General features: G+C 47.6%; 1 protein-coding gene across 3 annotated transcripts in view; it reads right to left on the bottom strand.

Annotated features, from left to right (window-relative positions):
• Positions 1–18297, bottom strand: part of CSNK1G1 (casein kinase 1 gamma 1) — a 102064-nt gene that overhangs the window by 59790 nt on the left and 23977 nt on the right. The gene's annotated exons all lie outside the window — the stretch shown is intronic.

The raw sequence follows: 18297 nt of genomic DNA, 5'->3' as shown, positions 1-18297 counted from the left end.
GTCTTGTCTGCACAGGTGCTGCATCAGGAGATGGTATTGGGCACTCTTGGGGTGCAGTTCTCAAGCAAGAATTAGAATAAACACACCTGGAAGTGCCCCCCATATCCCAGGATGCAAAGGTACGGGAACACTGCTGCATTCAGATTTTCTGGATGTGAATAGAACAGTTCCTGTATGATTTTACCAACAAGTAAAATTTGTGTCCTGCTTCTGATGCCTCCAAAGCAATCACAAAGTGCTCAATGAGACCACCCAACCAAGAGTCCCATGGAAGGACACAAAACACAAACATGTAAACAAGGGATCAGAAGTTACTCTACTCAGGCTGCTGGCTCACTTCTGCAACAATACAAGAGTTCCTTCTGTTCATCTTGCCATGAAATCATTAAGGTTGGAAAAGACCTCCAAGATGATTGAGTCCAACCATTAACCCATCCAATGATGATCCCCTGGTCCACTAGAGGATGAAGCTAAGCTACTTACTTCCAGTTATCCATAAACAAAAGACAAGGATTATTACCCATCCACACAGAACAGAAGCAGGAGCCCTCCTGAAATCTGACTATGCTTTCCCTGGCCTCCAGCTGTGGAACACTTCTATTTCTGGAGACTTTTTGTTTAACCTAAGGCACCTGGATAGAAGGTAGGGGTCACTCATGCTGGATGCACAAAATGCAGGGAACTACCAGTTGGAAATTCCAGTTCTTGAGTACTTACAGAATCACAGAACGTTTTGGTTGGAAGGGACCTTAAAGTCCATCTTATTTCGTTTCTCTTATTTCATCCTCTGTCATGGGCAGGGACACCTTCCACTAGTCCAGAGCGCTCCAAGCCCTGTCCAACCTGGCCTTGGACTCTTCTTGGGATGGGGCAGCCACAGCTGCTCCGGGCGACCTATGCCAGGGCCTCCCCACCCTCACAGGGAAGAATTTCTCCCTAATATCCATTCTAAACACATCCTTTCAGCTTAAAGCCCCCTTGTCCTATCACTTCTTGATCTTGTAAAAGTCCCTCCTCAGCCTTCCTGTACATTCATCCCCTTTAGGTACTGGAATTCTCCTTGTCACTTGGGACAGCTGTGGATCCCTACAGAAAATGTCACACAGCGTGTCTGCAGCATATCCAGGAGGTCTGACAACCACCAGGTCACCTGGGAACCTCCATGTGTCAGCCACACCACCGGTTTGGCCATAAACCACAGTGGCAAGCCCCCACACGCTCCCAAACAATGTGTGAAACACCATTTGTACCTCTGGCCTAGACAAAAGAGCTGGAGATGTTCATGTACAAGAAATTATTTAGCATTACCAAGCTTTACTTGTCCCTCAAATTAATTCCAGATTTAATACTCAGAACTGAATATGGATAAGCAGGAAGCATCCGTTACCAGTGAACTGGCTGAACTGGTTTTTCATCACAGACATCCCCACATACTCTCAGCTGCCACGCTTGGCACAGACACAGCAGGGCTGTGTTTGCCCTGTGAAACCAGTCAGCAGGAGCAGTGATGAGGCTCTATCAGATATCAGAAAATCACTCTGACTGGACTCCACCCCAGGCTGTCCTGGGAGGAGAGACTGGCTTCAAAACAAACAACATGAAAAAGAACCATCAGTGAAACTATGGAGTTTTACTGCTGAACTCACACCAAATGTGAGAATGACTTCTAGTAGCAGGTGGATTCACTCACACAGGTCTTTCTGATACAATTTTGGAAAAATAAAAGTGAAACATGGGAAGTTTTGGCCTATCTGTCGATTTGGTCTATCTCTGCTATGGCAAGAGAAGTAGACACAGAACATTCCAGCCAAATGTTTTATTTCCAGTTAAAGCTATCATCTTCCATGTAACAAAACATATGGGTCTGGCACTTGGGGACATGGCTTAATGATGGGCTTGGCAGGGCTGCGAGAATGGCTGGACTCAGAGACCTCACAGGGCTTTTCCCACCTAAATGATTCCATGACGCTGGAGTGTTCCTAGGGTCAGATCCCTAAGAAAGATGAGCAGGACACAGGAATTCTGAGTAAAAACCCAGTAACACTCTGGAAAACACACTTGAATCCGCCAAAGCCAGAGAAGAATTTTTTCCCCCTGGAGACCAAAGTCATTATTTCAATCAAGACTGAATAATTTATGACAGAGAACTACCTACAACCTCAGAAATGGAAACAGAAAAAAATCTCCAGCAAGAGCAGAAACCCTGCCGCGTTTATACCTTGCTCAGCACATCTCAGATGGGACAAGCAACCCCATTATCCTCAGGCAAATTAAGCACAAATCCCACCACACATCTTCTGGCTCACAAAGGAAGATGTTAACGGTTATGAGCTCCTACGCCTCCGTCCTTCCCCCTCTCCCCATCTGGATCAGGTCTCCCTGGGGAGAAGGATGGAAAGGTCACGCCTGGCAGTCTGCAAACACTAACCATCCTCTCTCAGCTGAAAGCCTCCTGCAAACAGGAATTCAGAGCAGCAATAGGTGAGTGAACCACGCCTCTGAGAAGCTCTTTATCACAGCCAAGCAGAGGAGCAGCACATGGATCACACCATCATTACCACCTACTAAAAGTGTAAGTAGTAAATATGGCACTAAATATGGCCTTTGAGGACCAGCAGAGCACTCGGCTTTGGAAGGGAAGTGGCAGAAGAATGAAGACCAGACTGTCAAGTCACATTAATATTTAAGGGCTGCTCAGAACACCAGGATGACTTCCTGCCATGATTCAAACTTTTGTATAATGACTCCTTCCTACCTTTCCACCCACTCAGCAAGACTGCTCCTCAAAGTTACTTCCATTTGAACAGAGCTGCATGAAGATATTTCCCTAATGGTGAATCAGCCCAATTCCAGGATTGATTTCACTACAATACAGTTGGAGACACAGGAACAGTTATTTAATGAAAGAAACAGGCTTGAAAGGCAACTACTTGCAGCACAGTTAGCTAAGTCAAAAACAACAGCACTGTATCCTACATGCTTCCAAACACTTAGACCCAAATCTATGTCACCACCTCTCCTCCACTGATAAACCCACAGCACTACAGCTAGAAACCAGCTTCCAGGTGGTGTTAAATCATGGAATGGTTTGGGTTGGAAGGATCCTTAAAGCCCATCTTGTTCCACCCCCTGCCATGGGCAGGGACATCTTCCACTAGATGAGGCTGCTCCAAGACTGGTCCAGCCTGGACTGGAACAATTCCAGGCAGGTCTGGAGGGCAGCTGCTGTTTGTGTTGATATCCACAATCCAGTGTAAAGGAGTGGCACAGAGACACTGCTCACAGCCTTACAATTTTTCAGGGGAGCCCTTCAGATGTAGGAAAGGACGTCACAAACGAGAGGTTGGTGCGATGAAGCCAAAGCCATTCTTGTTCCCCCTTTCCCTTGTTCCCCAAAGGAAAAGCTCACTTCCCTTGAACTCAAAACTTCTTTGACCTCCTTGAGTTAGTCCGGAGACCATTCTATGACAGGAATAACTTTTCTCAAAATCTTGGTTTGTGGCACAATTTCAGAAGTCTGTCCAAACTGAAAGAGTCAGTGAACATCCCCTTCTTCAAACTGAAGCAAGCAGGCCTGGTCCAGGTCTGTGTGTAGTTTTGATCCCTGAAGGAGTCACTACGTGCCAGAAATAAAACTAAAAATGCCTGGTGGATGAAGCAACGCCCCGAAAAGCAGGAATTCAGCCCTGCAATTCCTTCTCAAATCTTTTAAGAAGAGACATCCAAGAAAGCCCCATTTTCTGTTGGGATGGGTGAACTCACCCTGCTCTCTACAGACACAGGACCACAATTCCTCAAAGCAGCTCCAAGATCATTGCTTTAGGACAAGGCACATGCCTTCCCACTGGGTTTTCCAACATCCACCCCACGTGCCTGTGTGAATACGTCTGGTAAGTCTCCTGATGTGGAGAGCACTTTCCAGACAAGATCTGCTACTTCCCACATGACTTCAAAGACTAGAAAATCCTCCAGGGCTCTCATCTGACATGTTATAAACACACAGATATGAGCTCACCAGCCGCCACCCTCACACTGTGTAAAAAGTAGAGCCTTCAGCAGCAGAAAACTTCACTGGCTTTGCCACAGACTGGGACAAAGCACTCACCCTCTAGAAAAGGGAGAGCAGCCAAGCTGCAGGTAAGGAGAAACATTTTGAAACCAGGACATACACGATGTGTTCGCTCATGTTTTTAGCATCTACCAACTCATTTTATGAGCTTACACCCCTAAGTTTAGAGGATCAAGCTGGCTTTGTGTGCTCTGCCTCACTGTGTGCATTAACAGCTTCCAAGGCGTCAGTGCTCTGCCTTTATTAAAGTGCAATTAGTAAAGCCTTTGTTCCCAGCTCTGCTCTCTTCTGCATGGACACACATCTCCACAGGCTTCACATCCCTTAAAGCCTTCTCATCCCACTGCTTTTATCTCCCTGCTTTCGTGACGTTGCATTTCTTATCCTGCTTCTGTCCTTCCAACTGGCCACAAGAAAATTTTCTTCTTCTGCAGCCATCCCGTTACTTACTCCTAGCGAAGTCACTGTTCTAATAATGAGAAAATAAGAGTCCTGAGATTTGCCCTGCTCCTGAGGAGACAAATGAACAGATTACCACATATCCTATGTTAGAATCACAAAATCCGTAAGGGTGGAAAGGCTCTCTAAGCTCATCAAGTCCGACCATTAACCCAGCACTGCCCAGGCCACCACTTAACCGTGTCCCCAAGTGCCACATCCACATATCTTCTGAACACTTCCTGGCATGGTGACTCCACCACTGCCCTGGGCAGCCTGTTCCAATCTTTGACAAACTCTTCTATGAAGAACTTTCCCCCAATACCCAAACTAACCCTCACCAGGCACCGCTTGAGGTAGTTTCCTCTTGTCCTGTTGTTTGTTCCCTTGGAGCAGAGCCTGACGTCCCCCATCCCCTCCACAGGTGCCCCCTCCTGTCAGGAGTTGTGCAGAGCCAGAGGGTCTCCCCTGAGCCTCCTTTTCTTCAGGCTCAGCCTCCCCAGCCCCTCAGCTGCTCCTGGTGCTTCAGACCCTTTCCCAGCTCAGTTCCCTTCCCTGGACATCCTTCAGCTCCTCAATGTCTTTCCTGTTGTGAGAAGTCCAAAACTCACCCCAGGATTCCAGGTGTGTCCTCAGGGGTGCCCAGTACAGGTGGTCAATCCTTACCCTGGTCCTGCTGGTCACACTATTGCTGACACAAGCCAGAACACTGCTGGTTTTTTGGCCACCTGGGCTCACGTTGACCATTACAGGTCCTTTTTCACCAGGCAGCCTCCCGGACACCAACTCCATGCCTGGAGTGTTTCACAGGGTTGTTGTGATTTAAGTGCTGGACCTGGCATTTGGCCCTATTGACCCTCACACCGCTGCCTTGTCCCATGGATCCAGCCTGCCCAGATCCCTCTGCAGAGCCTTCCTGCCCTCCAGCAGATCCACACTCTTGGTGTTACCTGGAAGAGGGCCCTGCTCGTGTGCTTGGCTATTACCCAAGCCAAGGAAGGGAAGATGGAAGGTCAAATACTTTCCCCACTCAGACATGAGAAATATCTTTTTTTGGGTTTTTTTTTTTTTGTTTTGGGGTTTTTTTTTTTGCCTTTTCATCTCCCACTCAAGAGCTTTCTGGTTACTTCAAGGATCTTCCAGTGGATGGATTCCAACTCCCCCGCTGTACCCCAGCAGCACCTCTACACAGAGATCAGCATTTATCTGTGCTTCCCCAACCAGCACTACACTGACCTGGTTTCAGTGTCCTCAATGTTGTGCAAAACAACAGAAAAACTGAAAAAGTAGGTCAAAATTCTCTGTTGCAATTTAGAGCTGGGAACAGCAGTGACAAAGCTGGCTGCCAACTACGGCAAGCAGGTGCACGTCACGTCAGATGCCCCTCACTTGGGAGATTCTTCCCAACCTTGGAGGCTGCAGATGCTTTTTAAACATAATTAATTGCTCCTTTTGAATCATTTGACCCAACAATTTAATCTTCAGCTTGTGCAGTTAGTTTTGCTCAGTGCTTCACAGAAGGAAAATAAGGAGGCACACAAACAATATTTAAGTTTATATTGCTGGGAAGGGAGAAGAATGGACAACTGTGGATCACTACCCTCATTCATTACTCATGAACGCCCAGGACTGCCAAGTTTGCATCCTCCAATTACAGTTTTTACAAACAGGGATGAGCCCAAACGAACTTGTGCATTTTTCCAGCCGAGTGAAGTGAACTTCCAAGAGCTCTTTTCCTTGAAGGCCTTGTGAACATGCTAAAACACATTAATTGTATAATCCCCAACTAAATACATTGGCAGGTTACTTTTCCAAGTGATCTCAGTTGATTGTTTCACTGAGAGTGATCCAAGCACCCATTCTCTAAGTTCCTTCCTGAACTTTGCTCCCAATCCCCTCTACAGAAGCTCAGCACGAAAGCCAGGAATGTTTCCAAGGGAAAAACTAATTTAGTTGGAAATTTAGTTCTTCCACATGAGCAGAGTCAAAACAAAGCTTAGAGCATTTTCCAGGGAAGTGGATTGTGTGATGTGAGATCAATTCATTGACTTCTCTCCCCGAACTGAGTCCCAGCCAAACGTGTGCCAGCAGCCAGGGATGCACATCCCTATAGATGTAAAAAGGACTAGAGACCATAATCTGTCAGAAAAGGAGGGTTAGTACTGTCTGTGAAGAAGGAGATTATGCTGGAACAGCTAAAGGAACAGATGAATGCTGAAATAAAATGAAAAAATCCCCTCATGAAACCTGAGCTCTTTGTATTTTGGTGGTTTTTTTTTTCAGGCTGGGTAGAGTAAAAGCTGAAGTGCAACTGCCAGAACAGTGCCTCTGTATCTTCTGAGGCTTGAGCAGACATGAGACTCACATCCCTCTGCAGAAATCCCATCGGAATGCCAATGCCTGGCTGTGAGCAGCACATCCCTATGATCCCTGCAGGTGCTCAGTCCATACACCCCACCAGCCCCACGGCTGCATTCCCTGCTTCCCAGGGGTCCTGCATCCTGCTGTCCCTGACTGGAGGGGACTCTTACACCCACAGCACTTTTGGGATCTACCTCCTGACAGTACAGCAACCCACCCCAGCTTTACCATCCAGTGTTTAGAATCACTAAGGCTGGAAAAGATCTTCAAGATCATTAAGTCCAATCTTTGAACAGCTTCTCAAAGAGCCTGGTGGTCAGGATAGCATCTCTGCTCACAAAACAGGCTGTGTTAGGCCACATAAGATCAGGTTCCAGCAGAAATCTGTATTTATGGGGATGCTACAGAGGAAATGAGGAAAAACCTGCCAGCAGCAAAAGCTCTACAACAGACCCTACATAAGTTTTCTTCTCTGACATCCAGGCATCATAAACCTGTAGGTTTATTTTTCCTCTTAAAATAGGTTGTTTAACAGCAAAAAGAGAGATGCAAATGTCCCTATACAATCCCCTTCCTTCCAGACAATGGATTTGAAGAAGAAAAGGGCAAAGATGACTTCTAGACAGCCATGTGCATCCATCATCAAGGAATAATCCACAGCACATGGATTCAGGTGCATCCAGGGTGGTTGATGGATGTAGTTTGCAGTTAATGGTATCAAAGTCCTCCACAAGACCACCACGGGAGCTTAGGCTCTGGAGCAGCCTTGGATCACTGGCAGCAACATCACTTTTACAGATTTACAGCCTAATTTAACACAGATGCACCTCAATCATCTACGACTGTTTTATCTGCACTCTGTCTGGCAAGGAAAAGCAGCACAGAGGATAAATTGCAGACAGGCTCAGACAACCTGAAAGGACTGGTGAACTTGGCAGCCAAACACAACTCCTCCCCACCCCCAAAAGCCTTGGTAGTCTCCAAACCATGAAGTGCTTTCTTCTCCTTCAGAAAGGAATGCAAATATCAAGTTTAGAGCCAAGGCAGCTTCCACAGTGTGTGTGTGTGTGGTGGGGAAAAGCTTCTCACCAGAAGCAAAGTCCTTGTGAAGTTGAGGAGATGGGTCAAAGAAAACTGAAGACACCTTGATGGCAAGGGTGGGTAGAAGCTGTGCTAGTGGAACCCAGCTTGGTATAACAGGGAGCCCTGAGGTGCTGAGAGCCTTCTGGCCCTATCCAAGGTGAATCCAGCATCCAACAGCTATGTGTTTCCCCTATGGAAGGACACATTCCTGTCAAGTGCCATCCAGTATCCATAAAAAGTGTCATAACAGAACAGCAGTGAGGTGGGACTCAGATGCAGGGTCTTTGTATTCCAATTTAAGAAAGCCCCAGGTCCCCAGGCCTGGCTTGTGGATACCTGATGGGAATAGGTTGTCCCTTCTCTGTCCCACCAATACCTAGAGCTCTTCCAAAAGCTGAGGACAAACAAGCAGAACGGTTTCTTTGTTGCCTCAGCTCAAAATGACACCAAACTTCTGCTAAGTCTCATATCAGCTCCTAAAATGATCTTCAGACGCCTCTGGTTAGACCCAGGATCAGCCTCCTGGTGCTCAGTGTTTGTACCTGATGGCTCAGGAGACAGCAAAACATCTGGACTCTCACAGCACTGAGCTCTAAACGTGGGTGTAAGGGTTCTCTCCATGTCCAAGTGTCCACCAAAGAGCAGCGAAGCCTTGGAGAAGATTCCATTTCCATGCAACAGGAATGAAGTTATGAGGGTGCACCAGAAGTAGGTGGCTTCAGAAAGGGATTTTCATGCAAGTTCCTAATTCAGTGAGATGACCTAGGCACCGAGTGCCAAACGCACCACGAATTGGGCACGATTCAGCCTGGCTCAGGTTGTCCTGCAGGGATGAACAGCAGCCACCAGCCAAAGCTTGTGTGGCTGTAAGAGACTGTGCATCCCTGTCCTCCTGTGATTCCAAGGATGATGAACCCCACAATAACTCAAGCAGCTGTTCTTCACCACCACATAGCCTCATACAAAGAGAGGATGAAAAGATAAGAACAGAACATGCCCAAGAAGAGTGGAGTGGGTAGAAGTCTCAAGTACACTCTGTGCAGCTGAACTTTAAGACCTGGCCTGGCAGGCAAAGCCCAAACGCCCCACAGCAAATGGGGAAGAGAACTTTGCCAAGTCTGTGTCATTCCATCCCACAGAATCTTGACAGTGCCCAACAGACTTCATTTGAGGATGCTCATCACTAAAAACTCCTTGTAAGAGCTGGATAATAAACTGGAAACTTGGTGATGTAAGAGCTGGAACAGCAGCCCTTCTTAAAAAATAATAATGGTGATGCCACCAGGAGAGAGATGGAGTGTATTAAGGGAAAACACAAGAAAACTTGAAAGTCCATGATTTAATGTACATGTTTTTTCCTTTTAATGTCTGAACTTTACTGTCTCCTTTTGTGAAGATACTACCTTTTCCAGCAGTCAAGGAGAGAGAAGTAGACCACACTGTCTCTTCATATGATGAGACATTTGGCAGGAATTTGACTGACATCACCCACATATTTTGTTTGCAATTAAACCATGTCTTCAAGAGGAAACTATGTACCTGAGACCTACACAGGGAGAGAAACCTGCCCCAGCCTTTAAAGGGCTGCTTTCTTGGAGGTGAATTGCTGTCAGATGGGAGTGACCAACCATTCACCTGCTTATGAGGCTTAGAGCACAAGGGAGCTGGAAAGGTAAGAACCCCAACCCCTACGTAATAAATCCTGCTAATTTGGGCTTAATAAATCAGTGCTTCAGCCTAAGCAATCCAATGCTGTTGCCAGCACCCTGATTACTTGCCACCTCTGTTTTGGGAGAGGAAGGTTTTTATTGAGATAGATAATGTCCATTAAAAACTGCCAGAATTTGATATTTAAGGCACTGTTACACTCAAAGCCTGAAACCTTCTGCAGCAATCCCCTTCCTGCTATGGGATAATAAAAACTCCACGATGTCAACAGTGCCGCCCCAAAACAAGCTGTCCCACCCCAAAATCCACCTATCCCACAGGCAGCATCCTTATGGCACGTAAAGAGCCATCATTTCCTTCCTCTCTGATAAGACTCCCTTTAGCTCCCAGATCTCCCAACTCCGTGTCCTGATGAGGCAGATCAGCTGTCAGAAGGATGTGGATTAACTGTGCGACTGAAAGGTGCTAGGAATTACATCCAGACCAAACAAAATACCCACTGGAGAAGCACAAGCCCCTTGCAGGCAGGCCAGAAGATGTTTAGATCCTGTTTCTTGCCTTTCAAAGTTTCATTTATTTTAATCTATTTTTCTTCATTTATTTCTAAATGAAGCAAAGGTCACGCTGTTTGCTGGCAGCTGAGCCACCTCCTCCCCAGTGCAAGGTCCAGCCTTGGTTACTGGTCTAATTCTGTGCTGGTGGCTACACCCACGCAAACACCATCAGCTCCATAAAAATCTGCACTTCCTCAGAAGGGCAATTAGGCACTGTAATCCCAAAATACACAGACAAACAGTTGCATTTGTTCACAGAAACAAAATGTTTGTGCCGAGCTCCTTCCTTAATCTGGCAAGGAAGTGGCCTGTGGCACCCGCCCGCAGGGGGAAGCCACGCAGGAGCCACCAACCCTCCAAGAGCAGCCACATGGCTTTAAAAAATCATAATACTTGAAGGTTTGTGCTGTTGGTTGGTTTTCTGGGTTCTGTTTTCCTCACATTTGAAGCTGTCAGCTCCTCAGAAGTCTTCACACACTGGATGGGTATTTTAGTTCCTTCCTGGTGTACTAGGAAGCACCATCCCACACCTGTCATTTTTCTACCTGTGTTTTCACAGGCGCAGCTTCTTTGTAAAATGATGCCAAGATGAGGACCACGTGCTCCAGGTGGAGCAGCATCAGTAGAGATGGAGTCTCTGCACTGGCACTCCTGCAAAGCCATCGTACACACCAGAACACGTCTGGTGACACATGCAGCACCAGAGGTGGTAACAAACACACGCTGGTTTCCCACAGTGACAGTCTGGAGAAGCTTCAGAGACATCTTCTTGCCAGTACCCATCCAGCTCTCACATGGGCATCATCAAGGTCATCAAATTTCCCCCCTCAAGCTCAGAGTAAAAGGACAAATTTAATCTGTGAAGGATCAGCCTGGTTAAGACACCACTGTCCCTTCCTGGCTCCTCTAAACACAGGCTGGCAGACAGGGGTGGTCAGACATCACCTGCCTTTGCACTGGGTGATGGACAATGTGCCCAAGAGGGTGTTAATGCCTGCAAGGACATCTGCCACCCCTGAAATCCCTGCATAGTGAGAAAAAAAAAAACATGGAGCTGTGATAGGGATGGGTTAGGTTGGATATTAGGAAAAAATTCTTCCCCCAGAGGGTGGTCAGGCATTGCACAGGCTCCCCAAGGGATGGTCTTGGCCCCTAGGCTGCCACAGCTCAAGGAGTGTTTGGACGATGCTCTCAGGGACATGGGATTATTGGGGTGTCCTGTGCAGGGCCAGGTGTTGGACTTGATCCCTGTGGGTCAATTCCAACTCAGGATATTCCATAAGCCACGATTCTTCAAGTCACAAGCAATAACTCCAAAGCAATAACTCCAACGGCACATTTATTTTCATTATTAAGCCAAATTTTGGAAATGCTGCTGTGTTAAGGTCATGGCAGTGGATTTCATTCATGTCAGCTGCTGTCACTGACACTGATAACCCTTTATGTGCATCTCAGCACGGTGTCACTGCCTGATGCTTATCTGACAGGTCAATAAAAGGCGCTTCAACAGCGAGAGAACACCTGAGCTCCCTCTCTGAGGTCACCTTGCTGTTTTGGTTACATCCATTACAATCTGTGCCAGAAGAGCATTACCACTGGAGCTACTCAATGCCCTAAAGAAGGGATACGGGATTCCCAACCCACAGCACACCCAGGGAGGGCAAGGGGCAGGAACAGGCAGCGCTGACACAGACGTTCACGCTCACGGTGCATCCGATGGAGCAACGGCAGCTCGAGGAAGCAGCCTGTAAACCAGCAGGGAAATAAGCTGAAGGGATGGTTCAGTTTCAGAGAGGTAATTTTACATGACAACACTTCCTGCTTCTCTCCTTTCCCTCACGTTAAGGACTTTGCACAGTTCACGGCCTGGCTCCGTTTGCTCTGAACTCCAGACGTGCCTGTGTAAAGGGAATACTGTGCCAAAACAAACAAATCTTCCACCCACTTGTGGTCCAGCAATCCATTAGGAAGGAAAGACAAGGCACACACCACTAAAACTATAAATACCCGCTAGTATGGACAAGAGTGAAGGCTTATGGTTAACAAAAAGAAGGATTTTGCTGCATTCCTCAAGGCATTAGGCTTATATGTTGAGACTCCTGTTCCAGAAGTTTCTAACCCTATCCTGTGTTTATAGACTGGTTTGGGTTGGAAGCTCAGCTTGTTCTACCCCCTCCCTGCCATGGGCAGTAACAGTTCCCACTATCCCAAGCCTGGCATTGGACACTTCCAGGGATCCAGGGGCAGCCACAACTGCTCTGGGCAACCTGTGCCAGGGCCTCACCACCCTCAGAGAGAAGAATTTCTAACCATTATCAAATCTAACCCTGCCCTCTGGCAGTGGGGAGACATTCCCTGTGTCCTGTCCCTCCAGGCCCTTGTCCCCAGTCCCTCTCCAGCTCTCCTGGAGCCCCTTCAGGCTGTCAAAGGGGCTCTAAGGTTTCCCTGGAGCCTTTTCCAGATGAGCACCCCCAGCTCTCCCAGCCTGGCCCCAGAGCAGAGGGGCTCCAGCCCTCAAAGCATCCCCATGGCCTCCTCTGGGCTCTCTCCAGCAGCTCCACGTCCTTTCTTTGCTGGGCCCCAGGGCTGAGGCAGCTCTGCAGGTGGGGTCTCACTTGAGCAGGGCAGAGGGGCAGAATCCCCCCTGCCCTGCTGCCCAAGCTGCAGGGCACTGGGCCTTTAGGGCTGCCAGGGCTGTGCTCAATCCCTTTTCCCCCAGCCTGTGTTTGTGCTCGGGATGGCCCCGGCCCAGGGGCAGGACACTGCACTTGGCCTTGTTGAGCTCCAAGAGTTTCCCACAGTCCCACCTCTCCAGGGCCCTCTGCATGTCATCCCTTCCCACCAGCCTGCTGACCACAACATAAAGTTGGCATCGATCCCACTTAACAAAGAATTCAAAGACCCTGATTTTCTCCACTGTTATGATAAAGTCATAGGAGACCTATCCACAAATATTCCCTCCATGAGGAAAATAATGAAGAACCAGCTCAGCTGTGCAGCATAACACAAAGGAATCCACATGGCAATGGAGCTGCTCATCCCTGTCCACAGAAAAAGCTTCAGAACTTGGGCCTTCTGGATCATCCAGAAACTGAAAGCACATTTCCTAAGACATCCTTGAATTCACTTGCTCCAGCAGCAGAAGCTATAGGAAGTGTGTGCAGCTCCATGAAACTGTATTTCCCATCCTAGAATGACTTAAAAATTAGTGACACTGCAGAGAGAAGCCTAAAGGTTCCTCAAGAACCAAAACTATGATATAGCAACAGTTTGGTGCAGAGAGATTAAAAAACACCTTGTGGACCCCCTGAATTAGCAATGGGAGAAACTGAGGCCAATGGCCTGCAAGAAAACACTGAACAAGGAGTGATGATCAGAGCAAGTTCTGGAGCTGAAGGAAAAAGCCGTTTATTCTACCTCTCTGGACTTCACACTCATCTAGACTTCAGAGTTAAGTTTATCTTTTAAAACAAAGCAGAGATGCCACACAGGTACTCACGGAGATCTACAGCCAAGGGAAGCACATCCTGATGATAACATTCCTCTATCCTGCACTGCATGGCCATGGCCAGACTAATCACAGCTGGCACATTTCTTCACCCTGAACCCCAGCACTTCTTTCACAGGCAGTAACCTCACTGAGCAGAGACACAAGACCTTTTCCCACCCTCTTAGCTTTAAAACCATCATCTAAAACAAGACATGGAGGGCTGTCCCATGCAGGACTTGACTCCAGACCATGGGAGAAGCCAGCTGCTACCGAGCCTCCTTGCCCTCTGAGAGGCACAGATCTATCTAAATCCTCCCCCACCACCAAATCTTCACTTAAATACAGGCTGAGCTCTAAGAATCCTTTGCTGGAACCCTGCCTCCCTCAACCACAGATCCCCTTTAGGAGCTATCTTAAACTGTATTTCCAAGAGTAGTTACTCCATTACAGCATCTGTTCCCCCTCCCATGCCAATAACATGACCTTGAGAAAGCTGGAAAAACAAGCCCAATTCTTCTGCCTACAAGGCAGTTCTTCCACAAGGAAAGACAGCACCTCTTGATCGCATCTCTAGACAACAGCCCAGTACTTCAGGCACTTTTTCAAACCTTGTTTTTGTGGTTTGAAACCCAAAAATGGCTCTGTGCTCAACCACAAAATACCCTTTTGAATCACCACATGCGGAAGAAAATTCAGGCTATTTCTAGCTGAGTCTTTTCAGTCAGATCATGAACACAGGCAGGTGGCACAAGGGCATTTCAGATTATTCCTGAGAAGCTGATGCCATGACAGTGCAGGAACGATGGACAAGCACCAGGCACCCAAGCCCCTGGGAGCATGGGGAGAGCACAGCAACACTCTGTGTTGGAGTGAAGGGCTTAAAAACCATCTCAGAACCTGTAATATCATCAGTGCTATGGTGCTGGACTGGCTTTCCCCACCTGGCTGAACTCGCCCTGCTCTGGGTGAATCTGTGCAGCCTCCTGTCCCCACAGCTCAGGGTGCAGCGCCCTACAGCTTGGGACATGAGAGGTAGCTCATCCATTCTTGAACCTGGGACCTTCAGAGCTCATTTGAGGTCAACCACCATCCTCGTTCACATGGAGCAGCTCCATGTCCCCAAAGGTGGCATCCCAGAAAAAGCAAAACTTGATACAATTTCACCATGGCCGACTCAAACACCTGCATCAGAAAGGTCTTTTCAACCCATTTTCCATTTCCATTGATAGGTAAGACAATAAGAATTGGAAGAATGCTGTTTTGTCACAGAAACTGCCTAGATTTGATTCTCATTCAGCTGAAGAAGAAAGTTTAGGTGAGAAGGAAACTATCTGCCTCCTGCTACAGGAAATGTTAAAAATTAGACCTCCCAGCACCTGAGGGCAACATTAAAATGGAAAGTAAACTCTCAACCGTGCTGGTCTGGCCATCATCCCTCCCAGGCCATATCTCAGGACAAGGAGAAGCTGCACATAAAGGAAACAACCTACCTAAATATAATCAGCCCCTTGTTTGCAACGGATCATTGCTTGACCACATCTATAAAGTACCAGTCTGATGTCCCCACGGGACCTGGCTTCATTACCTGCACTCTCTGAAGTGATTTACAGCCCTGCAAACCTCTGCTGCTGCTTGAGGAGGAGAAGATTACAACAACCCTGTATTTGCCTGTAGAAATCACATCACCTGCCAGCTGGCCAGGAAGGAGGTTGGACAGTCCCTGTCTGCAGCTGATCTCTCCTCTTCCACAGGTGTGAATGCTGCACAGCACAACCTGGAACCGCTCACACCAAAGGACAGCTGGCAGGGAACAGGAGATGCCACTTCCAGGAGCCAAGCTCTTCTGATGTCCCCTGAAACACTACCAGATACAGGTGAGGATGCCCAAGTATCCTCTGACATCTCTTACACACCTGCATGCTGAGAAAATGAAAGGATTCATATGACTTTATCATTTTTTCCAGGGATTATTCCCTGGATTATTGTGATAGGTGCATGTTAGCAACTCACATACATATACAAAAAGCAGCTTATACCTGATGTGGGTGGTGATCAGGTACAAAACTTAGCAATCAAGTTTTAGTTTTCCTGGTAGTGGGTTTTTTCCCCAGGAAAGCAATCAGTGAGACCAAGCCTCCAGCACAGCTCAAAACCAGCCTTCTCAACTCTGTTTACAACAGCTCAACCACAGAGTCTGGGTGTGAGTCAAAGCTCCATATGTACAGAGATTCACATACTCATGGAATCATGGAATGGTTTGGGTGAGAAGGGCCCTTAAAGCTCATCTCATTCCAACCCTCTGCCACTGGCAAGGATGCCACTCACTATGACAGGTCCCTTCTAGATTTCATCTTAGTCTTTCAGACACACAAGGAAGTGTTTCATTCTCAATCCTCTGCAAGTGCTGAAGCTCAGAAAGAGGGGTTAAGGTAATGAGAAAAAGCTCCTAATTCTTAGAATTAAAACAATTAAGTGGTTACACTTTCGGAGTCATGACCCAAAGGAAGTGAGCAGCAAGGAAACCTTCCCAGATAAAAATCAGTTTATCGTAGCAAGATCTTCTATCCTGTCTACAAGCACTCACCAGCAGCTGCCTCCAGGTGAACTCTCAAAAGGCCCCACAGCATCCCATGGGCCTGAAACAGAGCAGCTCAGGCTCCTCCAGCCCATTCCAGGGATGGAACAGACCATGAGCAGAGCATTAGTATCTCAGCAGCCAGGCTGAGACAGGCTAGAAGCTGAAATTAGGCAAAGACAAGGCAAGTCCAGCCCAGTGGAGCCTCCCAGCATTGGCAGCCACGGGTCAGAGTCACACCTCCCACGCTGCTGGAAGGGACAGGGCAGCTTCATGAGCAGAGAGTCCCATACTGGCATGGTTACAATGAGGAAGGAGAGTGGGAGGCAAAGCCAGGCTTTAGGTGCCTCACTGGGGCTGAGGATGAGAGGACATGGCCTCAATCTGGGCCAGAGGAGGTTCAGGTTGGACATCAGGAGGAATTTCTTCTCAGAAGGAGTTATTAATCATCAGAATGGGCTGCTCAGGAAGGTGGTGGAGTCACCATAGCTGGAGGTGTTCAGGAAACAACTGATGGTAGGACGTAGTGTTCTGTTCTAGTTCAAAAGGTGGTGACTGGTCAAAAGCTGGACTTCATCTCAAAGGTGTTTTCCAATCTACTTGATTCTGTAATCCTGGGATGAGATAATTCCGACTGAAGAGCTGAACAGCCCTCAGGTTACCAAACAGGCATGCCTGGTACACAAACATCAGATGTGTACCCCAGTGAACACCCAGCTACCCCAAAAGGCACCTTCCTTGTCCTCCATCCACCAAACACCCTCAAGTCCCTCCTCTTCACCAGCTCTGGCACTTGTTTGACCTCTCAGTGAGTCAACTCAAGAACTGCAGGGCTGGCTGCCAGCTGAGTCCCAGACTGGATTGCGTTGGGAGGAACCTTAAAGCTCATCCAGTTCCATCCCCCCTGCCATAGTCAGGGACACCTTCCACTAGCCCAGGTTGCTCCAAGCCCTGTCCAACCTGGCCTTGAGATACTTTCATCTCCAAAATCTTGAAAATATCTGCAGAGCTGAACTTCTCTACCCAATCCTTACTTCTCAGGTACAGAGCTATCACCAGTACCCCCAGTTACAGACCAGTAAATTTCCTCTTGAAGATCATCTGTCCTGTGCACACGTCCATGCCCAAACGGCACAAGAAGCAGCAAAATGGGAGCAAGATATCCTTGTGGGGAAGGGAAATGGCACAGCTCTGCCTTGATTTATGTAGTCTCTGCAGACATGGGCAATAAAACAACAGACCCAAAAATCCAGGTTGCAGATAATTCACCCCCAGCAAAGAATCCCTGTGCAATCTTCTCCCACACAAAGTGGTCCTGGATGGACAGCAGAAACCCCCAGAATGGGGATGTTGCAGAGACAAAAGCTGCTGGGAACTTCTTGCAGTGATCACCAGGATCACACACCCCACTGGGTCACTCTCTTCCCCCAGTTGGAAAACTGAGGTAGGAGTTGGTTTCCCATAGAAATAGGAAATAGTCTAGCAAAGCACAAGGTTGATCACAGAAGACCTACAGACAGCAGGATTCCCACGGTGGCATATCCACCAAACAGAATTAATCCACATAGAGCCAACTGCCCAAGTGACACCAACAGTTGTAAGACAGCTTGATCCCATCCCCCAGCTCCCAGCACCACATTTATGGAAACACTAAAAACCACACTCAAGGCCTCATAGTGTACCACAAAAATGAGGATCCCTCGTTGCTGGAATCCAACTGCAAGGCTTGCAGTGGGGTTTTAGCAAGGAAATGGAAAACACGCTGGCATACAATTGTTCCGCCTCCCTGTTCGCCTTCACACATTTCTCACAGGTCAATTTTAAAGAATTAAGTCTTGTTCACTGAAACATCTGGTGGCTGTTGCTAGAGGAAACCGACTATCTGCAACATTTGAGCAAAAATAATGAGTTACATAAAAGCCAGACTGCATAAGCAAGGACGAGTGTTTTGTGAGTCTGTGAATCTCAAAACCTTACACGAAACCTCACGTTTAATTTCTGGGTTAGAATACAATGAAGTCAACTCACAAGCACCACAATACCCATGAAGATTTAAGTT

This window comes from Motacilla alba, chromosome 10 (genome assembly GCF_015832195.1).
Source record: "Motacilla alba alba isolate MOTALB_02 chromosome 10, Motacilla_alba_V1.0_pri, whole genome shotgun sequence".
Lineage (NCBI taxonomy): Eukaryota > Metazoa > Chordata > Aves > Passeriformes > Motacillidae > Motacilla > Motacilla alba.
Note: the sequence above shows the minus strand (reverse complement) of the source record. Positions and strands in the feature narration are given on the sequence as shown.